General features: G+C 48.2%; 1 protein-coding gene across 14 annotated transcripts in view; it reads left to right on the forward strand.

Annotated features, from left to right (window-relative positions):
* EHMT1 (euchromatic histone lysine methyltransferase 1) overlaps positions 1–27,214 on the forward strand; it is a 186,711-nt gene that overhangs the window by 2,900 nt on the left and 156,597 nt on the right. For 4 of the 14 annotated variants that reach the window (XM_089323215.1, XM_089323205.1, XM_070059757.2 and 1 more), the window contains exon 2: positions 5,967–6,091. The exons of the other annotated variants lie outside the window; for them this stretch is intronic. The gene's annotated coding sequence lies outside the window, so the exon portion shown is untranslated. The remainder of the gene's footprint in view (positions 1–5,966; positions 6,092–27,214) is intronic. 14 annotated transcript variants of the gene reach the window in all.

Consider the following 27,214-nt stretch of genomic DNA (forward strand, 5'->3'; position numbering starts at 1 on the left):
GCAGAGAGCTGGCCTGGAAGAGGGGCAACCGGGACAGAATCCGGCACCCCGACCGGGACTAGAACCCGGAGTGCCAGCGCCGCAAGGCGGAGGATTAGCCTAGTGAGCCATGGCGCCGGCCAGTGCTAAAAGTTTTAAAAAGCCTCTCCCCTACACCTTTCCAGAGAGGCAGCAGGCACTTGCAGTTCCATCATTTACTGCACGTTTGCAGATAGAAGCTTTTGTGGTCATGTCTTTTCCCTCGTTTGAGGGGTTATCTGTGAACTTCCACTAATAGTAGATGAAGACTTTATTCTTGTTTCTTTTTCTTTTTAAAGATTTAAACTGTTTATTTCAGAGGTAGAGAGAGAGAGAGAGAGAAAGAGAGAAAGAGATCTTCCATTCACTGGTTCACTCCCCAAATGGCTACAGTGGCCAGAGCTGAGCCCATCCTAGGCCAGGAGCCAGGAGTTACATCTGGGTCTCCCACGTGGGTGCAGGGACCCAAGCACTTTGACCATCTTCCACTGCTTTCCCAGGCCACAAGCAGAGAGCTGGACTGGAAGAAGAGCAGCCAGGACACAAACTGGCACCCATATGGGATGCTGGCACTGCAGGCCAAAGCTTAGCCTACTATGCCACACTCTGGTCTGTTATTCTTTTTCTTATATCTACCCTGCTCTTGTCTGAATGCATACTTTCTTGTCCTGGTGGACTGAATCTTGGGGACTCTCTTCACCTTTCCCTTTATATAGTGGGTCCTTGTTTGTTTCCTACCTTGTGATGGAACCAATTCCCTGAAAAGCATAGAACTGGAGCTGGTGCTGTCATGGAATAGGAATAGGGAATAGCTTGCATGTCTGAAAGTGTATTTATTCTACCATCACATTTGAAGATAATGTGTGGCTAGCATATTAGTAAACTTTTTGTTACTTCAGTGAAACTTAGAAGAAAAGCTTTACTTAGCTCTAGTTTTGGAGGTTTAAATCCAGGATTGAGGCCGGTGCCGCGGCTCACTAGGCTAATCCTCTGCCTCGCGGTGCCGGCACACCGGGTTCTAGTCCCGGTCAGGGCGCCGGTTCTGTCCCGGTGCCCCTCTTCCAGGCCAGCTCTCTGCTGTGGCCAGGGAGTGCAGTGGAGGATGGCCCAAGTGCTTGGGCCCTGCACCCCATGGGAGACCAGGAGAAGTACCTGGCTCCTGCCATCGGATCAGCGTGGTGCGCCGGCCGCAGCACGCCGGCCGCGGCGGCCACTGGAGGGTGAACCAACGGCAAAGGAAGACCTTTCTCTCTGTCTCTCTCTCTCACTGTCCACTCTACCTGTCAAAAATTAAAAAAAAAAAAAATCCAGGATTGACTGCGTCTGTTGGTTTGGCCTCTGATGGTGGTGTTGAATAGCAGTGGTACCAGGGTCACATGGCAAGCCAGGAAGTAGCTGGGGTGGGAGCACTGGGGCCAACTATGTCTTTTCTAATAAACCTCTAGTGAGAATTACCTTCAGAAGAGCATGCCCCTGATGAACTAAGCACCTCCCACTAGGCCTTACTCCTAAACATCATAACTAGATTAAGTTTCTACCCTCTTAGTGCCATTAATTTATGACGGTGGGGTTTAAAGTCCTGCCGGAGGGGGTTGGCCTTTGGCAGTGGTCAAGATGTCAGGATGCTGCTTTGTGCCATATTGGGTGTATGGTTCTTGCCGGGTCTGCTTCCTGCTCGTGCACACCCTGAGAGGCAGTAGGTGATGTACTTGGGTCTCTGCCACCTGTGTGGGAAACTAGATTGAATGCTGAGTTTCTGGCTTTGGCTTGGTCCGGCCTCAGCCCTTGGCAGATACTTGGCAGGTGAGACAGTGGTTGGAAGATCTCTCTTTGCCTTTCAGATAAAATGAATAATAATAATAAAAAATAAAGTTCTGCTTAAGTTTGGAAGCCAAATCATATTAGGACCTTAGCAGCTAGGCATGGAGTCCCAGGTTGGAAGTTGTGTTGTCACAGCCCAGTGTCTTCCCCTGTCTCCATCGCAGCTGGTGAAGTCCAGACTGAGACTTCATTCTTTGTGTTATTCCCACTAAGCTTTTAGGGTTACTGCATGCGTGATCGTTCTGCTCACGATGTGCCTAGTGCTGGACGTCCCCCTTAGCTGTGAATCTGGAGCGTGGTGCCCTGCTTGAGAGAGTGTTTGTCTTGTTTCTGTGCGCTCGTTTTCTAATTCCACTGGCTGAATGTTGGATTTCTTGTCTTCACAGTCTCTTCGTTTTGAACATCTTTGATCCTTTCTACTTTTTAGGAACATTTTTGATTATTTGTTCCCACTGATGTCTTAATTTTAGTTATTTTTATATTCTTTCTGTTCTCAGTTTTTTTTTTTTTTTTTAGTACCCCTGTACTTGTTTTATGTATGTAACTTCTTACCTCTTTTAATTACTTTTTTTCAAGATTTCTTTATATGAAAGGCAGCGTTACAGAGAGAGAGAAAGAAGTTGCCAAAGCCAGGAGTCAGAAACTCCACCTGGGTCTCCCACATGAGTGCAGGGGCCCGAGCACTTGGGCCATCGTTCACTGCTTTCCCAGGCACATTATAAGCAGGGAGCTGCATTGGAAAGTGGAGCAGCTGGGACTTGAACATGCTCAGTGCACATGTTGGTTGCTAGTGTTGCAGGTGGCAGTGCAACCTGTTAAGTCACAACACCTGTGTACACTTAGCATTTTTTTTTTTTTTTTGACATGCAGAGTGGATAGTGAGAGAGAGAGACAGAGAGAAAGGCCTTCCTTTGCCGTTGGTTCACCCTCCAATGGCCGCCACGGCTGACGTGCTGCGGCCAGCGCTCCGCGCTGATCCGATGGCAGGAGCCAGGTGCTTTTCCTGGTCTCCCATGGGGTGCAGGGCCCAAGCACCTGGGCCATCCTCCACTGCACTCCCTGGCCACAGCAGAGAGCTGGCCTGGAAGAGGGGCAACCGGGACAGAATCCGGCGCCCCGACCGGGACTAGAACCCGGTGTGCCGGCGCCACAAGGCGGAGGATTAGCCTAGTGAGCTGCGGCGCCGGCCACACTTAACATTTCTAAAATTACAGTTAGAAGTTATTGTAAAAACTTGTTTTCTGCATTCCTTCTTTCCCTTGTATTCATCTTTACTGCTTTATCTGTTGGTCTTTTGTGATGGAAACCATCTTTTAGTATCTGGTGATTTCTGATCATCTAGTGACTTTTAAAAAAGTTATTATTTTTTAAAGATTTATTTATTTATTTGAAAGTCAGAGTTGCAGAGAGAGAGGTCATTCATCTACTGGTTCACTCCCCAGTTGGCCGCAATGGCTGGAGCTGCACGGATCTGAAGCCAGGAGCTTCTTCTGGGTCTCCCGTGCAAAGACCTTGGGCCATGTCTTACTGCGTTCCCAGGTCATAGCAGAGAGCTGGATAGAAAGAAGAGCAGCCGGGACTTGAACCGGCGCCCATATGGGATGTTGGTGCTGTGGACCAAGGCTTTACCTGCTACACTACAGTGCCCGCCCCTATTTAGTGACCTTTAAAATGGTGAATATTGAAAACTGATTTTTGGAGGCTTATTTTCCCTGCAGGGCAGGGAATCGTCCAGTCCCTGGGCTGGTGTGGTTTCCCACGGGGGAGGGTTGGCAGTCTCTTGCCTTCTGGTAGCAGAGCTCCTCAACTTAGGATGGAGTTACATCGGTAAGCCCGTTGTTAACCTGACTGTACCCAGCACCTGCGAGCCTCCCAGCTGTGCAGCACAGAATGAGGAGAGCGGTTGTACCTGGGAGCCGCCACTCCCACTCTGCCCGCTGTCTCTTCCTCCACTCTGGAGCCGTGTGGCTTTCTGTCACCCTCCATCTTTCGTGTTCTGAGTAGGGTTTCAGATGTGCCCTAAGTGGAGTTTGTGACTTCTGGTAAAGAGGGAGAATCGGAGCCATTTACTGTGATCTTGAGAAGCGTTCTTACACTAGGGGCACGGCTGCGCTAGGATCCTGGGTGGGACCTTAGAATGTAGTTCCTGGTGGCTGCAAGGTTCCTTAGCCCTAACATGTCCAAAAGGATGTTGTGGGTAACCTCAGGGTTTGAGGTACCACCTGTGGGCATTACCAGACTGAGGGCTAGAGCCTGGTTTCCTGCTTCTGCCTCCTGTCCTAGATGACAGTTTTATGTTTGGCCATATTTAAATTTTTTGAAATATTATTTATTTTAAAGGCTTAGTTATGGAGAGAGAGAGAAGGAGAGGGAGATATTTTCCATCCACTCTATCGTTCCCCAAATGACTACAATGACCAGGCTGAAGCCAGGGGCCACGAGTGTCTTCCTGGTCTCCACATGGGTGCAGGAGTCCAGGTACTTGGGCCATCTTTCTCTGCTTTCTCTGGCACATTAGCAGAGAGCTGGATTGGAAGTGGAGCAGCAGGGACTTGAACCGGTGCCCATAAGGGATGCCGCCATTGCAGATGGTAGCTTAACCCACTATGCCAGAATGCTGGCCCTTTATTGAGATTGTCTTTGAAATACATAGTTTATAAGAACTATATTTTGGGCTCTTCTTATTAGGTACCATGCTTGATAGATGCCTTTGTCCTCAGCCAAGTCAAGTGGGCAGGTTTTTTTTTTTTTAATATTTACTTTACTTTTTTTTTTTTTGACAGGCAGAGTTAGATAGTGTGAGAGGGAGACAGAGAGAGTTATAGACAGTGAGAGAGAGACAGAGAAAGGTCTTCCTTCCGTTGGTTCACTCCCCCAATGGCCGCCATGGCCCATACTTCGCTGGTCCGAAGCCAGGAGCTGGGTGCTTCCTCCTGGTCTCCCATGCGGGTGCAGGGACCCAAGCACTCGGGCCATCCTCCACTGCCCTCCTGGGTCACAGCAGAGAGCTGGACTGGAAGAGGAGCAGCTGGGACTAGTACCCGGCACCCCAACCGGGACTAGAACCTGGGGTGCCGGCGCCGCAGGCGGAGGATTAGCCAAGTGAGCCAAGGCACCGGCCTTAAATATTTACTTATTTGAAAGGCGAAGTTAACCAAGAGGAGGGAGAGAGAGCAAGAGCAGGAGGGAGAGAGATGAGAAAGAGATTGACTGATTTATATTCCATCCATTAGTTCACTTCCCAGATGGCCCCCAGGGCTGGGCCGGGCCAAAGCCAGGAGCTTCATGCAGGTCTCCCCTGTTGATGACAGGGGCTCAACACACGGGCTATCTTCTGCTGCTTTCTCAGGTGTGTTAGCAGGGAGCTGGACTGCAAGTGGAGCAGTCAGGACTCAAACCTGTATCCACATGGGATGCTGGCACTGCAGACACTGGCTTAACCGACTACACCACAATGCCAGCTTCTAAGTGAGCAGTTTTTCAACTTAAGTTGCTCACCCAGGCAGACGTGGAGGCAATAGTTTTAGAGCCTAATTATTTATTTATTTTTTCGACAGGCAGAGTTAGACAGTGAGAGAGAGACAGAAAGGTCTTCCTTCCGTTGGTTCACCCCCCAAATGGCCGCTATGGCTGGCGTGCTGTAGCTGGCGCGCTGCGCTGATCAGAAGCCAGGAGTATTAACCAAGTGAGCCACGGCACCAGCCCCTAAAGTGGTGTTTTTAAGGGGTTAAATATTTATTGAGTATCAGTTATTATTATTTTAAAGGTTTATTTATTTATTTGAAAGGCGGAGTTACAGAGAGGCAGAGGCAGAGACAGAAGTTTTCCATCCGCTGGTTCATTCCCCAGACAGCTGCAACAGCCAGAGCTGCGCCGATCTGAAGCCAGGAGCTTCTTCTGGGACTCCCATGTGAGTGCAGGGACCCAGGCACTTTGGCTGTCTTCTACTGCTTTCTCAGGCCAGAGCAGAGAGCTGCATCAGAAGTAGAGCAGCCGGGACTAGAACCAGCGCTGATATGGGATGCTTGCACTACAGGAGGTGGCTTTACCCTCTACGCCATGAAGCCGGCCCCATAATTATTTTTTTTTAAAAAGGACAAACTCATCTTTTCTTTTTTCTTTTAAAGATGTATTTATTTGAAAAGCAGAGAGATAGATCATCCATCCACTGGATCACTCCCCAAATGGCTGCAACAGCCAGGGCTGGGCCAGGTTATAGCCTGGAGCCAGGAGCTTCATCCAGGTCTCTCAGGTAGGTGCAGGGGCCCACGCACTTGGGCTACCTTCCACTGTTCCCAGGCACATTAGCAGGGAGCTGGATTGGAAGTGGAGCGGCTGTTATACAAATCAGTGCCCATATGGGATGCTGGTGTTGCAGGTGGTGGCTTAGCCTGCTGTGCCATAACACCTGCCCCAGTAGATCTCCCCCCCCCCCATCTCTCTCTCTCTTTCCTTCTCTCTTTCAAGATTTATTTGTTTTATTTGAAAGGCAAAGTTGCAGAGTTATAGAGACAGAGTCAGAGAGAGAGAGAGAGAGAGAGAGAGAGAGAGAGTCTTCTGTCCTGTGGTTCACTCCCCAAATGGCTGCAACAGCCAAGGCTGGGCCAGACCAAAGCCAGGAGCTTCTTTCAGGTCTCCCACATGGGTGCAGGGGCCCAGGCTCTTGGGCTACCCTCTGCTGCTTTCCCAGGCATATCAACAGGGAACTGGATCATAAGTGGAGCAGCTGGGACTCGAACCTGTGCTCATGTGGGATGCTGGTGCTGTAGATGGTGACTTAATTCATTATACCACACCACAGGCCCCCAATAGCTATCTCTTAAAGCTCAGTATAATGTGTTGATTTCACTTCCGTGTCTTTATGTTTTGCTTTTGCAGTTTTGGAGATAATGATTTATTGTTCCAAAGTATCTTATAACCTTGATTTTACTGATTGCACTATCTCTGCCTTTCAAGAATGTTTTAAAAATGTCAACGAGTGAACCAACGGAAGGAAGACCTTTCTGTCGTCTTTCTCTCTCTCACTGTAACTCTGCCTGTCAAATAGATAAATAAAATCTTTTTTTTTTTTTTTTTTTTTTTTGACAGGCAGAGTGGACAGTGAGAGAGAGAGACAGAGAGAAAGGTCTTCCTTTGCCGTTGGTTCACCTTCCAATGGCCGCCGCGGCCGGCACGCTGTGGGCGGCGCACCGCGCTGATCCGATGGCAGGAGCCAGGATCCAGGTGCTTTTCCTGGTCTCCCATGGGGTGCAGGGCCCAAGCACCTGGGCCATCCTCCACTGCACTCCCTGGCCACAGCAGAGGGCTGGCCATGAAGAGGGGCAACCGGGACAGAATCCGGCGCCCCAACCAGGACTAGAACCCGGTGTGCCGGCGCCGCTAGGCGGAGGATTAGCCTAGTGAGCTGCGGCGCCGGCCAAATAAAATCTTTTAAAAATGTCAATTACATGTTGAAGTGTATATTTAAATTTTTTTTACTTAATTTTTAATTTTATTTGAAAGGCACAGAGATATATTCCATTTGCAGATGAACTCCCCAAATGCCCACAAAAATCAGTGCTGTGCCAGGCCGAAGGCAGGAGCCTGGAACTCAATCTGGGTTTCCCACATATGCGTCAGAGATCCAAGTAGTTGAGCCATCAGCTGCTGCGTCATAGAATGCAGATTAGTATGAAGCTGGAACGCTGGACTTGGAAGGAGGCGAAAGGGACCTAAACCCAGGCACTCAAGTATAGGATGTGGGTATTCCAAATGGCATCTTAACTCCTGTGCCAAATGCCTGCCCATGAAATATATTTTGGATACATTGGGTTAAATAAAATACTATTAAAAGCAATTTGGGGCTGGTGCCATGGTATAGTAGGTTAAGCTGCAACCTGCCTTGCCGGCATCCCATGTGGGCACCGGTTTGAGTCTTGGCTGCTCTAATTCCTATCCAATTTCTTGCTAGTAATCCGGAGAAAACAGCAGAAAGTGCCTCAAGTCCCTGGGCCCCTGCCACCCATATGGGAGACCTGAAAGTAGCTCCTGGCTCCCTGCTTTGGCCTGGGCCATCCCTGGTCATTGTAGCCATTTGGGGAGTGAACCAGCAGATGGAAGGAAGATCCATTGATCTTTCTCTGTCCCTTTCTCTGTAACTGTGATTTTCAAATACATAAATAAATCTTTTTTTTTTTTCAAAGATTGATTTATTTACTTGAAAGAGTTAGAGAAGGAGAGGCAGAGAAAGAGAGCGAGAGAGAGGTTTTGCATCCTCTCGTTCACTCCCCAGATGGCTGCAGCGGTTGGAGTTGCGCCAATCTCAAGCTAGGAGCCATGAGCCAGGAGTTTCTTCCGGGTCTCCCACATGGGTGCAGGGGCCCAACCTGGGCTATCTTCTACTGCTTTCCCAGCCCATAGCAGAGAGCTGGATAGGAAGTGGAGCAGCCGGTACTCAAACCAGCGCCATATGGGATGCCTGCAGGCGGTGGCTTTATCCGCTACACCACAGCTCTGGCCCCCATATAAATAAACCTTTTTATAAAAGCAACTTGATAAGTTTTTAGTTACATTTTTTAAACAAGATTTATTTATTGGAAAGGCAGAGTTACAGAGAGGGAGAGACAGAGCTCTTCCATCTGCTGGTTTCCTCCCCAAATGGCTGCAACAAGCTGGAGCTGGACCTGTCCGAAGCCAGGAGCCAGGAGCTTCTTCTGGATCTCCCTTGTGGATATAGTGGCCTAAGCACTTGTGCCATTCTTTACTGCTTTTCCAGGCGCATTAGTAGGGAGTGGAGTATTTAGGAATTGAACCAGTGCTCAAAGCTGGGATGCTGACATTGCAAGCAGCCGCTGAAGTAGCTGTGGCACAATGCTGGCCCCAAGGGTAGATTTTTGACTGTTATAGGGCTGCCTCCTGGTAAGTGTTAGCCTAAGAGAACACAGAATTTCTCTTGGTGTAGTTTGACAATTATGTATGGACTGGTTAAGATTCTTTTTGTGCCTAAAGTCTAGGTTCCCTCACCAGATCCAAGGCTGGTGTTCAGATTTTGGAGGAGTCTTTGTTGTGGTCTCCTCTGTGGGATTTGCTGTCTTCTCTGAGCTCCTTGAACAATAGGATGAAATAAGGTATCTGTCAATATGGCCAGGGATAGGTCAGGTCATTTCCTGCCTCCTCTTGCAGGTCTCCTCGTGGGCTGCTAGAGTCTGCCCTTGGAGCTTTGTATGAACCAAATTTGTAACAATGACACTGAAGTTAACAATGACAGACTGTCTTCAGGGGCAGTTTATTGTATATGACACCTATAGAAAAGTGCATGCATGGTGTATTTATTTTCCTGTGTGTGCATAGTACCTAGAGTAAGCAAGGAGCGGTGCCAGGACCTTAGGAGCCTCCTTATGCCACTGATGGTCGGCCCTCTGCTTTCCCTTGGTTAACTGCTGTCTTGACTTTGAATGCTTTTATTAATTTTCCCTGCTTCTGTGCTACGGTCATATAGAGTGCCATGCGGAGTGTGCTGGTGTTTGGCTTCTTTTGATCTATTTCATGTTGCTGAGATTGCTCTGTGCAACTGCAGACTGCTGTCGAGTGTTCATTCTCATGTCTGGACTTTACAGTTTCTTTATGCGTTGTGCTGTGTGTAGACATTTTAGATCCCAGTTTTAGGCTATTCAAATATATCTGGATGTCTTTATCTGTGGATTCAACTAACCTTGGGTTGAAAATATTTGAAAAGAAATATTGCAACCTACAGAATATGTATAGAACTGTTTTGTAGTCATTATTCCCAACAATACAGTATTACAACTATCTGCATAGCATTTACATTGCGTTAGCTGGTATAAGTGATCTATAGTAATTTTAAGTGTAGGTTATATGTAAATACTGTGCCCTTTTTAATTTTTAATTATTTTTATTTTTTTAGACAGGCAGAGTTAGACAGTGAGAGATAGAGAGACAGAGAAAAAGGTCTTCCTTTTTCCATTGGTTCACCCCCAAAGTGGCCGCTACGGCTGGTGCATTGCGGCTGGCGCGCTGCACCGATCTGAAGCCAGGAGCCAGGTGCTTCTTCCTGGTCTCCCATGTGGGTTCAGGGCCCAAGGACCTGGGCCATCCTCCACTGCATTCCCGGGCCACAGCAGAGAGCTGGACTGGAAGAGGAGCAACCGGGACAGAACCGGCACCCCAACTGGGACTAGAACCTGAGGTGCTGGCACCACAGGCGGAGGATTAACCTAGTGAGCTGCGGCGCCGGCGCCCTTTTTAATTTATTTTTTAAAGGATTTTAAAAATTTATTTGAATAAGTAGAGTTACAGAGAAGAGAGAGAAAGGTCTTTCATCCACTGGTTCACTCCCCAAATGGCTGCAATGGCCAGAGCTGTGCTGCTCCAAAGCCAGAACCAGGAGCTTCTTCCAGGTCTCCCATGCCGGTGCAGGGGACCAAGCACCTAGGCCATCCTCCACTGCCTTCCCAGGCCATAACAGAGAGCTGGATTGGAAGTGGAGCAGCTGGGACTTGAACCAGCACCCACATGCATGCTTGCACTGCAGGCGGCGGCCCCACCCACTATGCCACAGCGCTGGCCCTGGCTGCTTTTTTTTTAAGATTGATTTTTTAATTTACTTCCAGGGCAGAGTTACAGAGGTGGGGTATAGGGGTCTTCCATGCTCTGGTTCACTCCCCAAATGGCTGCAATGGCAGGGCTGGGCCAGGCCGAAGTCAAGAGCTTCTTCTGGGTCTCCCACGTGGGTGCAGGGGCCCAAGCACCTGAGCTATATTCCCTGACTTTCCCAGGTGCATTAGCATGAAGTTGGATCAGAATTGGAGCAGCTGAGACTTGAACTATAGGAGTTGAACTTTATGGGGACTATATGAGATTCCAGCATCAAAGGCCACAGCTTAACCTGCCATACCAGGACACCAGCCCCCACAAGAGGCAACTTAACCACTGTGTCAAATACCCATGTCTTGTCCTTTTGCGTGTGGCTGTTGTAATAAATGTGAGGTGGTCCCTCATTGTGGTTTTAGTTTGTGTTATGTTGACGGCTGGTGGTGGTGGGCATTTTTTGTGAGCTTATTCATCAGTTGTTATATTTCAGAGAAATATCTTCTCATCCTTTGCCCATTTTAAATTTGACGTCTTCACTTATTCTGCATACAAGTCTTTGATCAGATAGGTGATGTGCACATAGTCTCATTCTGTGGGTTATCACTTCACTCTCTGGGTTTTTTCATCATTTTATCGATGATATCCTTTGAAGCACAAACAATTTTGATGAAGTCTGATTTTTTTGTTTTTTGTTTATTTGCTTGTGCTTTTGTAGTCATCTGATTGCCTGTATCTGGTAGTGAGGAAGGTTGTTTCTGCTCAGTGCTGTAGTTGTAGCTATCACAGTTGCATTGTTGGTATATTTTGACTGACTTTTCCGCATGATATGAGATGGGCTCCAGCTTCGTTCTTTTAATTGTGGCTGTCCAGTTGGTTTAGGACCATCTGTTGAGAAGACTGTTATTTCCCTTCTGAATTGTTGGTGTGAAGGTTTATTTCTGGATTCTCCGTTCTGTTCCATTGACCTTTATGTATCTCCTCACTCTGTCACCACCTTGTCTTGATCCTGGAAGCTCTGTAAAAAGTTTGGAGGGGGAGTTTGAGTCTCCCATCTTTGCTCTTCTGTTTCAAGATTGTTGAGACTCTTATGGACACCTTGCATTGACATGTGAATTTTAAAAAATTAATTATTTTATCTGAGAGGTAGAGTGACAGAGAGAGGTGTTCCACCCTCTGGTTCACTCCCCAAATGGCTACAACGGCCGGAGCTGGGCCAGGAGCCCAGGAGTGTCCCACACTGGTGCAGGGGCCCAAGCTCTTGGGTCATTTTCTACTGCTTTCCCAGGCATATTATAATAGAGCTAGATCAGAAGAGGAGCAGCTGGGATGGGAAGCCTGCACTGCAGGCGGTGGCTTAGCCTACTAAGCCACAGTGCTGGACCATTCATATGAGTTTTAAGGTTATGTTGTCAATGTTGGGAAAAATGCCTTTTGGGAATTGGATGAGGATTATATTGACTATGTTGATCCATTTGGGGTTATTGCCACCTTTTTTCCCTCCAAGATTTATTTATTTATTTTGAGAGTTGGAGTTAGAGAGAGGGACAGAGATCTTCCATTCCCTGGTTTACTCCCCAGATGGCTACAATGGGCCAGGAGCTTCTTCCAGCAGGTCTCCCACTTGGGTATCAGGGACCCAAACACTTGGACCATCTTCCACTGTTTTTCCCAGGCCATTCTTCCACTTCCCTGGATTGGAAGTGGAGCAGCCAGGACATGAACCTGCACCCTTACTGGATGCTGGTATTACAGGCAGTGGCTTAACCCACTATGCCACATGCTGGTCCAGGTATTGCCATCTTGAGGGGTTCTTCTGAAAGTTTATAGAAAATAGAATTAATGAATAAGTTTATTTTTGTAAAATGTACAAATATGTATAAAATCATGCCTTTGTTAATAGAATTTTTTTTTTTTTTTTTTAAGATTTGTTTGAAAGAGTTGCAGAGAGGCAGAGGCGGAGAGAGAGAGCGAGCGAGGTCTTCCATCTGCTGGTTCACTCCCCACATGGCCATAACGGCTGGAGTTGTGCCATTCTATTGCTTTTCCAGGCCATAGCAGAGAGCTGGATGGGAAATGGAGCAGTCCATGGGATGCCAGCACTGCAGGCGGCAGCTTAGCCCACTGTGCCCCTCATTATGTTTTAAAATTTGTTTAATTGCCCTGTTTAGAGCCTCCAGTAAAAGTTGAATAAGGAGCTAGGGTTGTGGTGCAGTGGATTAAGTTGCAGTTGGGAAGCTGGCATTCTCTATCAGAGCTCCACTTCTAGTCCCATCTACTCTGCTTCCATCTATCTCCCTGCTAACGCACCTGGCTCAAATGCTTGGGTCCCTACCGCCCACGTGGGAGACCTTGATGGAGTTCAGGGTCTTGGCTTCAGCCTGAAGGAGCCCCTGCTCTTGTGGCCATTGGGAGTAAACCAGCAAATGGAAGGTCTCTCTGTCTCTCTATTAGTTTGCCTTTCAAATAAATAATTACGTCTTTTAAAAATGTTGAATGGGGGCCATGGGTTAACGCCCTGGCCTGGAGCGCTGGCATCCCATATAGGCGCCAGTTTGAGACCCGGCTGCTCCACTTCCAATCCAGCTCTCAGCTGTGGCCTGGGAAAAGCAGTGGAGGATGGCCCAAGTCCTTGGGCCCCTGTACCCGCACAGGGAACCTGGAACCTCTTGGCTTCAGATTGGCGCAGCTCTGGCCATTGTGGCCAATTGAGGAATGAACCATCGGATGGAAAACCTCTCTCCCTCTCTGCCTCTCCTCTTTCTGTGTAACTCTTTCAAATAAAATAAATAAATAAATCTTTAAGAAAAAATGTTGAATGGAAGTTGTGAAAACTGCCATTCCTTCCTCCTCCTGTTCTTGGGGCAAAGTTTTCTGCCCTTTACCATGAGTTATGTTTACTGAGCGTTTCTTCCTTAGATCCCTTGATTAGGTCTAGAACTTGTTTTTATTCCTAGTTTGTTGAGTGTTTTCATCAGAGAAGTGTTGGAATTTGTCAGATGGCGGTTCTGTATGAGAAGCATTGTGATGACTACACGGCTTTTTCTTTACTGAGGTGACTACCTTAAGGTCCACAGCAAGTCCATTTGGTAAGCATGTCTATTCATGTTCATTTACATCTTGCTGGCTTGTTTGCTACCGCGTGGTTGAGGGCTTCCACTTCTGTCTGTATGATGTGTGTTGTGCTGGTCGGATTTCTTTCTGTACCGTCCTGTGGAGTCCATCTCTGGGTGTCTGGCTTCTCGGGGTGAGCTGGGAGGTGCATTCCCTCTTGCTTCTGAGAGCTGCTGAGAAGGATTGGTGTCATTGCTTTCAAAGTCTGGTAGAGCTGACCTTGAAGCCATCTGGTTCTGGAATTTCAAAAAAATTATTATTAATCTTTTTTATGTGTTTTATGGATTTAGGTCTTGTCTTTCTCCCAGAATTATTTTTGGCATTTTGTATCTTTCTAGGAATTTGTTCATTTTAGTAGGGTTTTCTAATTTGTTGAATTAGTTGCTCATACTATTCCCTTGTAGGGCTTTTTATTTTTATTTTTTTAAGAATCAATAGTAATATTTGTTCTTTCATTTTTTTAAAAAATAGCTATTTATTTATTTGAAAGTCAGAGTTACACAGAGAAGGAAGGAGAGGCAGAGAGAGAGAGAGAGAGAGAGGTAGGTAGGTCTTCCATCTGCTGGGTCGCTTTCCAGTTGGCCACAATGGCAGGAGCTGTGCTGATTTGAAGTCAGGAGCCAGGAGCTTATTCCGGGTCTCTCATGGGTGCAGGGGCCCAGGGACTTGGGCCATCTTCTGCTGCTTTCCCAGACCATAGCAGAGAGCTGGATCAGAAGTGGAGCAGCCAAGACTGGAACCAGCGCCCATATGGAATGCCAGCACTGCAGCCAGCGGCCTTGCCCCACTACATCACAGCGCCGGCCCCAATAATAAATCTCCAAAAAAAAAAATACACTTTTCACTGTCAAAGAGAATATATTTAAAAAAGAAAATAGGGAATAGGGTCGTTGCACGTTGCACGTTGGTTAAGATACAGTGGTACTTGTAGAGGATGGGCCCCCCATGCCTGTGCACATGACAGGCCCAGAGGAGGCAGAGTGAACCCATGTGGGAAGAAGGCAGGTGGGACTTTGGTGAAGCCTCTGCAAGCCAAGGAAAGCAGGGATGATCAGCAAACACTCAGAGCTGGAAGAGGCCAGGAAGGTGGCTCAGCCCCTTGGCACCAGGTTTCTGGCCTCCGGAACCTTGAGACTACATTTCTGTTGTTTCAGGCCCCTGGCTTGGGGCACTCTCAGTGTGGCTGTCCAGAACACCTAGTGCAGCTGCCTCCTGCGCATGTGGATGTGCTGTGTTTTCAGTGTTAACCCCACTGACAGCATCTGTGTCTTGTGATTTGTCTGACCTGTGACTTCTATGGAAGTGTGTCATTTAATTTCTGAATGTTTGTATTTCCCAGATTTTGTTGGTTGGTGTCTGATCTACTTCTGTTCAGTCGGAACACATACTTTGTGTAATTTCAGAGTGTTTGTTAGGTTTCCCTAGTGTCTCTCATTGTGTATCCTGGGTACAGGACACAGTGTGCGTTATGTGGTCCTGTAGTGGAGTTCTTTGTATGTCAGGTTGAGTTGATTGATGGTGTTGAATCTTCCTTCTTCCTGTTTTCTTTCCAGTTGTTCTCTTAGTTACTGAGAGTAGGGCATTTACATCTCTGTCATTGTTAAAATCCTGGTTTTTCTTGAATTCTGTCAGTTTTTGCTTCGTATATATTTGTAGTTGTTATATATACATGTTGTTTTACCTCTTTTATCATTATGAAATGACCTTCTGTGTTTGTAACAACATTTCCCATTTTTTTTTATAAAGATTTATTTATTTGAGAAGTAGCAAGGGAGATGCAGAGAGAGACCAGCTGGTTCACTCCCCGTATGGCTACAACAGCTGGGCAGGTCCAGGCTGATACTAGGAGCCCAAAACTCCAGCTGGGTCTCCCAGGTGGGTAGCGGGGGCCCAAGTACTTGAGCCATTTTGTGCTGACTCCTGGAATGCATTGCAGTAAGCTGGATCTGAAGTGGAGTAGCCACTCTTACGGGAAGTGGGCACACCAAGCAATGCATAACCCCCTGTGCCACAGTGCCTGCCCTGGGTTCTTGTTATTCTTGTGAGTTTTTTTAATAATAGAAATACCACTAATTTTTTTCTTTTGTTTTTTTAAAAAGATTTGTTTATTTGAGAAGCAGAGTTAGACAGAGGGGGAGAGAGAGAGAGGTTCTCCACCTGCTGTTCTCCTCCCCAAATGGCCACAAAGGCTGAAGCTGGACTGATCTGAAGCCAGGAGCTTCTTCTGGGTCTCCCACGTGGGTGAAGGGGTCCAAGCACTTGGGCCGTTTTCCGCTGTTTTCCCAAGCCATTAGCAGGGAGCTGGATCGGAAGTGGAGCAGCTGGGACTTGAACCTGTGCTCATAATGGATACTGCTGTCACAGGCAGAGGCCCAACCCACTGCTCCACAGTGCTGGTCTCTGAGTTCTTTTTTTAAAGTCTATTTTGTATGATATCAGTATGGTGACTTCTGTTCCCTTTGCATAGTGTATGTGGAGTCTTCAAAAATCTCTAGGAGTGGCCAGTGCTGTAGCAAAGTGGGTTAAAGCCCCGGCCTGCAGCGCCAGCATCCCATTTGGGCACCGGTTTGAGTCCCAGCTGCTCCATTTCCAAACCCACTCCCTGCTGATGCTCCTGGGAAAGCAGTGTAGGATGGTCCAAGTGCTTGGACCCCTGCACCCACGTGGGAGACTCAGAGGAAGCTCCTGCCTTCAAATTGGATCCACACCGCTCTGGCTGTTGTGGCCATTTGGGGAGTGAACCAGCACATGGAAGACCTCTTTCTCTCTCTGCCTCTGCTTCTCTGTAACTCTGCCTTTCAAATAAATAAATACAACTTAAAAAAAAAAACACACCAAAAAACTCAAGGAAAATGTGTATTTTTTAAAAAGATTTATTGATTTATTTGAAAGAGTTACACAGAGAGAGGCAGAGAGAAAGAGGCAGAGAGAGAGAGGTCTTCCATCCGATGGTTCACTCCCCAATTGGCCGCAACAGCCGGAGCTGATCTGATCCAGAGCCAGGAGCTTCTTCCAGGTCTCCCACGTGGGTGCAGGGGCCCAAGGACTTGGGCCATCCTCCACTGCTTTCCCATGTCATAGCAGAGAGCTGGATTGGAAGTGGAGCAGCTGGGTCTCGAAGAAGCGCCCATATGGAATGCCGGCACTGCAGGCCAGGGTGTTAACCTGCCGCGCCACAGTGCCAGCCCTGGAAAATGAGTATTCTGAAATAACTACCAGTGGATTTAAAAGTAAATTTTTTGCAACAAAATCAGCTCGTGCTACCTTGATGTAACATGTCTGAACAAGATGTACTGTGGGGCACTAGGAAGGATAAGGCTCGGTCTGAAGAGAGCCCCTATCAGGGCCACATGAACTGTAAAACGGAAGCAGGAAAAGCGTCAGATTTAGGTGCAGCTGGAGTGCAAGCCTGGCAGTCACTGTTGGGGACAGTGTGTGGGGACAGTGCCCCAGAGAAGTCAGCAGTTTACCAGCAGCTTGCTTGAGGAAGGATTGAGACGGTGCGAAGATGAAGTGCACAGCAGTGGGCCGTTCACACCATCTGTGAGGACAGAGCCCCTCCGTGCTTCCGTGGACAGTGCAGGCGATTCCCTTGCCACAGACCTGGCAGTTGCTCAGCCGGCCCCTCCTGACTGGAGAATCAACGTGGAGTGCACTGCATGGCGGGCGTCCAGACAGCTGTGCCCAGGTGAAATGCAGATGAGCGCAGAGCAGCTGGTGGGCGTTTCGAGCAGCGGGAGTGAGGCCGTGAAGCCCTCCCTGGAGGAGTTGTTTACCAAGGTGCAGCACAGCTTTCCCCATGGGTCACATCTGTGGCTGTAGGAGGTGGAAGTGGCCAGTCATGAGCAAAGGACATTTTGCTTGCAGACTTTCTGCAGGGCCACAGAATGGTAACATCTGCTTATTGGGATGTTAGGAAATTCAGCCAGAGCTTTAGCAAAGAACAACACAAACCAAAACTGCCACTCGTGGCCTGTGGAAAGCTTCCCTCAGAGTTCTGCCCCAGCCAGGGCCCCTGCATGTGCCCGTTTTCTGAGTTTATGTTGAAGTCCTCAGGCACCCACCTTAGATTGCTGACGTGGCTCCTCCTGCCTCCTCCTCATTTCCTAATGTTAAGAATTCTTTAGAGAGTACACATTTTTCTTCAGACAATAACCCAGAAAAGACTGCATTGGATTCCCTGGACTTTGAGTCTTTAGGGATGTATTCAACCTTGATATCATTTTCAAAAAGATCTTGAACTTGATGGCGATTACATTGGGAGATAAAGGTTATAATTTTTGTCTTTTTTTCCTCCCTTTTATTATTTTTAAAAAACCCTATTATTTGAAATGCAGAGTTAGAGAGAAGAGGAAGAAACAGAGATCTGTCCTCAGGTTCACTCCCCAGATGGGCACAACAGCTAGATCTGGACCAGGCCAAAGCCAGGAGCAGGAGCTTCCTCTGCGTCTCCTATGTGGGTGACAGGGGCCCACACACTTGAACCATCTTCCGCTGCTTTTTCCCAGGTGCATTAGCAGGGAGCTGGGTCAGAAATAGAGAGCCAGGACATGAACCACTGCCCCTATATGAGATGCCAGGTTGTGGGCGGAGGCTTTACCTGCTACGCTTCGTTGGTCTTTCTCTTTCTCTCTCTTTCTCATTTTTTCCTTAAAGAATTATTTATTTGCATCCTGGCCATGTGGTGTAGTAGGTTGGACCTCCGCCTGTGGTGCCGGCATCCCTTGTAGATGCCAGTTCTTATCCTGGCTGCTCCTCTTTGGATGTGTTCCCTGCTGGTGGCCTGGGAAGGCCATGGAGGATAGCCAGGGGGATCCAGGGGAGGCTTCTGGCTCCAGGCCTCAGATTGGCCCAGCTCCAACTATTGCTGCCATTTGGGGAGTGGAACAGTAGGTGGACGACCTCTCTCTCTGTCTCTCCCTCTCCTCCCTCCTTCCCTCTCTCTAACTCTGCCGTCAAATAAATAAATAAATATTCTTTAAAGATTTTATTTATTTATCTGAAAGATAAGAGAGAGAAGGAGAGAGAGCGAAAGAGAGAGAGGTCTTCCATCCGATGGTTAGAGAGAGAGAGAGGTCTTCCATCCGATGGTTAGAGAGAGAGGTCTTCCATCCGATGGTTCACTCCCCAGTTGGCCACAGTGGCTGGAGTTGTGCCGATCTGAAGCCAGGAGCCTCTTACAGGTCTCCCACGTGGGTGCAGGGGCCCAAGCACTTGGGCCATCTTCTACTTTCCCAGGCCATAGCAGAGAACTGGATTGGAAATAGAGCAGCTGGGACTCCAACTGGTGCTTTTATGGGATGCCACATTGCAGGTGACTGCTTTACCCACTTTGCCACAATGCCGGCCCCAAGAAATAAATCTTTTAAAAAAAGGGGATTATTTATTTGAAAGCCAGAGTTACAGAGGGAGGGAGGGAGAGATCTTGCATCTGCTAGTTCATTCCCCAGATGACTGCAACAGCCAGGACTGTGCCAGGCCATAACCAAGAGCTTCTTCCAGGTCTCCCACGTGGGTATCTGGGACCCAAGCACTCTTCTGCTTTCTCAGGCACATTACAGGGAGCTAGATAGGAGCAACTGGTACTCTGATATGGAATGCTGGTGGCTTCATCCCCTGCTGTTTGGCTTCTGATCTTGTTTCTTGCTGATGCACCTGGGATGGCAGCAAATGGTGGCCAAGTACTGGGGCTGTCTTCTGCTGCCTTCCCTTGTATGTCTGCGAGAACTGGGTCAGTAGTGGAGCAGATGGGACTTGAACTGGCACTCTGATATGTGATGCTGGAGTTGAAGGCTGCAGCGCCACAACACTGGCCCCTTGTTTGCTTTTTCTGGTGTATTATTTTGCTTGTCTCAGTAGGTAGACTTAACTCTTTGAAGGTAAGGCTTTAGCTTTGTTTGTTTCCCACATCGTGAATATTGCCTGGCACATTTTAGGTGATTGATAAATGTATGACAGTGCAAAAGGAGAAGGGTCTAGAATTTGCTTGTGGTTTTATTTATTTAATTTTTAGTGGCCCAGGGTGAATTCTTTCTGATTTATCTGGCTTCTTAGTGTGGACAGGAACCATTTCATTTATTCATTCTTGCTCATTTTGTGACAAGTGTTTAATGCCTTCTCTGTGCCAGCTTTTGGCCTTGGGGGTTAGGTAAGAATGGGAAAATGAAGAGCTATTGTATGCGTTGTTAATTGCCATTAAAAGAGAAATGAAGAGTGGAAGCAGCAAACACAAAATGCCCTTCCTGGGGTGTGAACAGCAGCTTCCTTTGTTCTCATCCCGGCTGCAGGTGTCTGCTTTGCTCAGATTCCACATGGAATCTTGGAGAAAGCTTGGCTTCTGTGCACGGACCTACCCAAGTACAGAGGGGACTGCAGTCCTTCATGCCTTGTGGTGTGAATGTGAAATGCACACTGGATTTCAGAATTTTTTTAAAAAAAGATTTTATTTATTTGAACGTCAGAGTTACACAGAGAGAGAGAGAGAGAGAGAGAGAGATAGAGAGAGAGAATGGTCTTCCATCCGATGGTTCACTCCCCAAAGAGAGAGAGAGAGAGAGAGAGGTCTTCCATCCGATGGTTCACTCCCCAGTTGACCACAACAGCCAGAGCTACACCAATCCAAAGCCAGGAGCTTCCTCCGGGTCTCCCACGTGGGTGCAGGGACCCAAGGACTTGGGCCATCTTCTACTGCTTTCCCGGCCATAGCAGAGAGCTGGATGGGAAGTGGAGCAGCTGCTTCTTGAACCAGCGCCCATATGGGATGCTGGCGCTTCAGGCCAGGGGGTTAACCCACTGCACCACAGCGTCAGCCCCTGGATTTCAGAAATTTAGTAAAATATTTAGACTTTAAAAAATTGATTACATGCTAAAATGATAATATTTTGGATATATAGTGTGTTAAATGAATAAAATGTATTCAAATTAGTCACACCAACTTTTACTGTTTTCATATGGGTGCTAGAAAACATGAAGGCACATTTGTGGCTCATAGTGTCTTTCCTTAGGTCAGTGTTGCCCTGTTCTGAAGAACATCTAGGGTGAGAATCCTTTGACCTGGGTGGGAGGACGAGGAAGTCACTGTGCAGGAGGAGGAGTGAGTACAGGGCTTGAGGGGTGCTGCTGTTTGTGGGTGACGGGGAAAGTTAGCAGGTAGACACAGGCTTGGCACAGGCTGCCCTACCCAGAGCTTGCTTACAGGCACACTCACATGTGGTCAGAGCTAGAGAAACGTGAAGATGCATGCAGCACTTGTGTTTCTTGTCTGCAGTCTTGCGAGGCACCTGTGTTGTCTGGGTTTTGGTCCCAGCATTGCTGCAGACTGGGGAACACCAGGTGTCTTAGCTGTTTTTCAGCTTCAGCATTGTCATCCTGTCTTTGAGCGCATGGGGTGTTTGCTTCTGTAAATTAAGTCCCATTTACTCATTTTGTCTACTTTGCTGTTCGCCTCTCTGAGCCAGCTCAGTTGCTGCTCAGACACACTTCTTGTTAAGGTCACGTTGACCCAGAGCTTGTGAAGCCCACTGCGTGGGTCCTCTCACCAGCCTTTGATGTAATAGTCAAGAAAAAGGCTGTGTTCGACTTTCTTCATTTGCTTTCAGAATACCTCACTCACTGTTCTGGGTTCTCTGTGCTTCTCTGTCCTGTTTGCAAGATGACCTCTGAATATTGAAGTGTCCAGGGCCTAGCTGCTGTCCTTACTCCTTGTTCGACTCAGTGCTAGGTTGGCCCCAGCCTGACCTCCCTGGCCTGTAAGACTGCAGGGAGGACTGCAGGCTCCTTCAGGAACCCAGTGTGCAGCCTGCCTTGCGGCCCCAGCCCCGTAGTGACAGACACTGCCTGCAGAATGCCGGTGCCCAGAAGGTGCTGTGGGCTTCACCTTCATCAGGGCACACCTTGCTTTTGCTGTGGTTCTTGGCTGCCCTCCCCACTTCCTGAGTGGTGGTCCCTCTGCAGTGTTACCATTTTGTGACAGCTGGCCTATGGCTTCCAAGGCCCTGTGTGGCATCTGGCAGTTGTCTGCTCTGAGAACACCAACCTCCTCCTGCCTCCCTGTGTTCTGAGTGAAGAAGCCTCCTAGCTATTTGCCAATGACCATGGCCCTGCTTCTGTGCCCACAAGCCTCCTTTTCATTCAGGTCTGCTTGCCTGGGAGAGGCTGCCTCAGACAACGTCTGCGGATGCCATCTTCTCTCACTGTCACTCTTGGTGTGTGCTGTACGCTGGGAAGCCAGCTCACCAAGCCCTGGAACTGGACATTGGCAGAGAGTTGTGAGGACTGCAGGGCCATCCTGCAGGGTTGTGTTCCTGGGCAGTTCCTGCAACACCTGTTTGGGCTCATGGATCCTAGAATCCTTGGATGTTTCTGCTTGTTGGTTACAGGCTGTGTCCCGAAGGCAGGAAATGGGACTTTCTCTGAGAAATTTCTAAGCTGTCTGTTAAAAACAGTTTTAAAACTTACTGGAAAGGTTCATCTTATTCAGCTTTCTGACTGTGCCTTCAGCACTTTCACAGCAATTTTCCGCTCATCTGTAAGGAAAGCACGCGTGATCCTGTCATGGACACATTGAGCACACGTGGAGCCACCATAGGCCCTGCTGCCATGTGTCTTCACTGTAGACAGCCTGTCCAACTTCAGGTCTCAGCATCAACCCCTCGAAGTCTGCTGGAGCACACACCACATGCGGATTTTGGTGCCTTCCCGACCCCCTTAGTATACAGGTAACCAGTTCTGTTACCGGGGGTTCAGGACAGTGGTCTTGTTGGAGCAGCATTGTTGTCAAACGCTGGGCCATTCTGATCGTCTCTAAGCACTGTCCTAGAAGAGGAAGAAGCTGTTACAATAGTTTTAGATAGGGCTTGGTCTGGTTTTGTTTATTGTTTGCTTTTATCTACATTTTTTATTTATTTTCATATTATTTGAAAGGCACAGTGAGAGAGAGAGAGAATCTTTCATCTGCTAGCTCACTCCCCAAATGCCTACAACAGCCAGGGCTGGGCCATGCAGAAACCAGGAATGTGGAACCTGATATGGGTCTTCCATGTGGATGCAGAGTCATCACCACTGTCACCTGGCATTAGGAAGCAGAGTCCGGAGCAGAGCCCAGCTGGAACCAGGCACTGCAGTGTGGCACGTGGGTGCACCAGCCAGGCACTGCGGTGTGGCTTGTGGGTGCACCAGCTAGCATCCTAACTGCCAGGCTAAGCTCCTACCCCTCCTTGGCTCCTTTAACAACAGGAAAGGCGCTTAAAGGTTTGAATATAAACTTAGTTGTTCATTAAGAGTAGAGACTGTTTGTAAATATTTGTTCCCTAATTTTTATTTTGAAAAATTTCAAATTCAAAAAATGTATCTTTCACCTGTATTCATCACCTGCCTTACCCTGCTTCTGCTTCTGTGTTGAATGTAATGTGGTCATTGCCATTGTTATAAATACTTGTGCACATGCTGTGACCCTTTACCGGGTGTCCTAAGAACATGGCCATTCTTACAAAACCTAGCACCAGGAATTCATTCAGAAACTTTATAATGATACAGTACTGTTATTTAATTTATCATTGAAATTGTTCCCCAAATGTCTTTAAAAACCTTTATTTCTTTAAAAAATCAGGTAGTAATGCTTAGCATTTGATTGTCGTACCCCTTTGATCTCCTGTCTCCTTTAATCTAAAATGTTCCACCTCTAATCTCATTACACAGACATTTTGAAGAATTCAGACCATTTGGTATGTAAAATGACCCACAGTCTGAATCTGTGCGATTTGTTTCTTCATGATTATATTCAGGTTAAACCATTTTTTGTTTGTTTTTATTTTAGATTTATTTATTTGAAAGTCAGAATGACATGACGGAGAGGGAGAGATGGATTTTTTTTTAAGTAGAGATTTATTTATTTTGAAAATGTTACAGAGAGAGGGAGAGAGAGAGCTTCCATCCGCTGGTTCACTCTCCAGATGACCAGTGAATCCAGGGCTGTGCCTGGCTGAAGCCAGGCACTTCATCTGGGTCTCCCATGTGGGTACAGGGGCCCAAGCACTTGGGCCATCTTCCTGTGCATTGGGCATTAGTAATTAGCTAGTATTTATTAAATGTGTTACACTTATTTCACCATATGTGTTTTTGGTGATCAGATTATTGCTTTGTGGTCAGTGAAAGCCTCTTAAGCAAGAATGCATCCATCCATCCATTCCTCCCTCCATCCCTCCCACCCTACCTCCCTCCCTCCTCCCCTTCCTTCCTTCTTAAAAATTTATTTACAGAGAGGCAGAGGCAGAGGCAGAGGCAGAGAGAGAGAGAGAGAGAGAGAGAGAGGTCTTCCATCTGCTGGTTCACTCCCCAAATGGCCACAACAGCTGGAGCTGTGCCAATCAGGAGCCAGGAACTTCTTCTGGGTCTTCCACACAGGTGCAGGGGCCCAAGTACTTGTGTGGTCTTCTACTGCTTTCTCAGGCCATAGCAGAGAGCTGGATCGGAAATGGAGCAACCGGGACTTGAACCAGGGGCTATATGGGATGCCAGCACTGCAGGCAGCAACTTTACCTGCTACACCACAGTGCTGGCTCAAAGATTTATTTATTTATTTATTTATTGGAAAGTCAGAGCTACAGCGAGAGAGGGAGAGACTGAGAGAGCTTCCATCCACTGGTTCACTCTGCAGATGTCTGCAGTGGCCAAGGATGAGCAAGGCTGAAGCCAGGAGCCAGGAAGTTCATCTGGGTCTCCCAATATGGTGCAGGGACCCAAATACCCAGGCCATTTCCCACTGCATTTCCCAGGCCTTGAGCAGGGAGCTGGACCAGAAGTGGAGTAGCTGGGACACAAACTGGTGCCCATTTGGGATGCCAACATTGCAGGCAGCAACTTAACCCACTGCGCCACAGTGCCAGCCCTGAATCTGTGTCTTTCTGACATGGCTTCATGTCAACTCTTTGAGGAGCTTCTTGGTTTGCAGGGCAGCAAAATCCAAAAATAATTAGCAATAAATTCTGGAAACTTATATGAAATACTCTTCTGGGAAGTTGTAACTTGCTGAAGTTTACCTTAGTAAAGACAGTACATTAGTTCTCCATGGCTGTGTAACAAGTTCCCCTTAAGGTAGCAGCTTCCAACTGCACACAACCTCTTGGTTTCTGTGGGTCCCTGGTCCCTCTGAGCAATCTCTTAGAAGGTTCTAGTTGATCTCACAGCTCAACTGGGACAGAATCTGCTTCCAGGTTTCTTCAGTCTATCTTATCTATCTGTGCTCTTTTCATTCTATCACTCCATCCATCCATCCATCCTACCTTGTCCATCTGAACTTCATCTTATTCTGCTTATCTTCCTCCCTCCCTTACTTCTCCATTCATCCAGTCTTTTGTCCACCATCCTATCTGTCCATCTGTCTTATCTAACTCCCTCCCTGTCTATCCATTCAGTCTTATTGATCAATTCATTGATCTTTCTGGTCTATCTCTAGTCTATGTATTCAGCTATTTAATCTATCCATCTGTCTTGTTTTTCTTTTTTTTTTTTTTTTGACAGGCAGAGTGGACAGTGAGAGAGAGAGACAGAGAGAAAGGTCTTCCTTTTGCCGTTGGTTCACCCTCCAATGGCCGCCGCGGCCGGCGCACCACGGCCGGCGCACCACGGCCGGCGCACCACGGCCGGCGCACCACGGCCGGCGCACCGCGCTGATCCGATGGCAGGAGCCAGGAGCCAGGTGCTTCTCCTGGTCTCCCATGGGGTGCAGGGCCCAAGCACCTGGGCCATCCTCCACTGCACTCCCTGGCCACAGCAGAGGGCTGGCCTGGAAGAGGGGCAACTGGGACAGAATCCGGCGCCCCGACCGGGACTAGAACCCAGTGTGCCGGCGCCGCTAGACGGAGGATTAGCCTAGTGAGCCGCGGTGCCGGCTTCTTTTTTCTTTTTTGACAGGCAGAGTTAGAGAGAGAGAGAGAGAGAGAAAGAAAGGTCTTCCTTTTCTGTTGGTTCACCCCCCAAATGGCCGCTACGGCAGGCGCTGCACCGATTCAAAGCCAGGAGCCAGGTGCTTCCTCCTGGTCTTGCATGCAGGTACAGGTGCCCAAGCACCTGGGCCATCCTCCACTGCCTACCCTGGCCATAGCAGAGAGCTGGACAGGAAGAGGAACAACCGGGATAGAATCTGGTGCCCCAACCGGGACTAGAACCTGTTGTGCCGGCGCCGCAGGCGGAGGATTAGCCAAGTGAGCTGCAGTGCTGGCCCTGTCTTATTTTTCTATCTCATCTATCTTTCCTTTCCTTTCCCTTTCCCTTTCCCTTTCCCTTTCCTTTTTCCTTTTTCCTTTTTCCTTTTTCCTTTCCTTAACCACATTCTTTTTTTAAAAATTTATTTATTTATTTATTTTGACAGGCAGAGTGGACAGTGAGAGAGAGAGAGAGACAGAGACAGAGAGAAAGGTCTTCCTTTGCTGTTGGTTCACCCTCCAATGGCTGCCACATCGCGCTGATCCGAAGCCAGGAGCCAGGTGCTTCTCCTGATCTCCCATGTGGGTGCAGGGCCCAAGGACCTGGGCCATCCTGCACTGTACTGCCAGGCCACAGCAGTGGGCCAGACTGGAAGAGGAGCAACCAGGGCAGAATCCAGCGCCCCAACTGGAACTAGAACCTGGGGTGCTGGTGCCGGCCTCATCTATCTTTTCTTCCAGGTTCCCAGTCCATCCTTTAATCTGTCTTACCTACTTGTTCATTCATGTTATTTGTCCATTTGTATGTTTAGCTTGTCTTAGTGGGGACCCCTGGAGGTATTCTCACCAACAGTGGGAAAGGCAAAGCTGCTGCTTTTTAATTTTTTTTTCTTAAAGATTTATTTATTTGAAAGGCAGAATTACTGAGAGAGAAAGGGAGAGTCAGAGAAGAGAGATTTTCCGTCTTCTGGTTCAGTTTCCAAATGGCTACAATGGCCAGGGCTGGGCCAGGCCAAAGCCAGGATTCTGGAACTGAGTCCAGTCTCCTTGTGGGTGGCAGGGACCCAACTCCTTGAGCCATCCCCTGCTGCTTCCCATGGTTGCATTAACAGGAAGCTGAATTGAAAGCATAGGTTCCGTCCGGCGCCGTGGCTCAATAGGCTAATCCTCCGCCTTGCGGCGCCGGCACTTCGGGTTCTAGTCCGGTCAGGGCGCCGGATTCTGTCCCGGTTGCCCCTCTTCCAGGCCAGCTCTCTGCTGTGGCCTGGGAGTGCAGTGGAGGATGACCCAGGTGCTTGGGCCCTGCACCCCATGGGAGACCAGGAGAAGCACCTGGCTTCTGGCTTCGGATCAGCGCGATGCGCCGGCCATTGTAGGGTGAACCAACGGCAACAGGAAGACCTTTCTCTCTGTCTCTCTCTCTCACTGTCCACTCTGCCTGCCAAAAAAAAAAAAAAAAAAAAAAAAAGAGGCATAGGTTCCAGGGCTGGAACTGGGCACTCTGATGTGGTTTGTGGGCATCCCAAGTGACCTCTTAACTGCTGTGTGAATGTGTTTATAGGTCACCCTATAGCAACAGAAGGCAGACTAAAGCACTACCCTGCCCGTTTCCATGGCAAATGCAATACTGAACTTGATTGTGGAGGAAACTGGGCACTAGTGGGTTGAATAGTCTCCTCCCAAATTCGGGTTCACCCAAAGCCCCAGGTTGTGACCTTATTTGTACACGGTAACTTTGCAGATGCAGTTCAATA

The sequence above is a fragment of the Oryctolagus cuniculus genome, chromosome 1 (assembly GCF_051225735.1).
Source record: "Oryctolagus cuniculus isolate XC-2025 breed Fujian yellow rabbit chromosome 1, ASM5122573v1, whole genome shotgun sequence".
NCBI classification, from domain to species: domain Eukaryota; kingdom Metazoa; phylum Chordata; class Mammalia; order Lagomorpha; family Leporidae; genus Oryctolagus; species Oryctolagus cuniculus.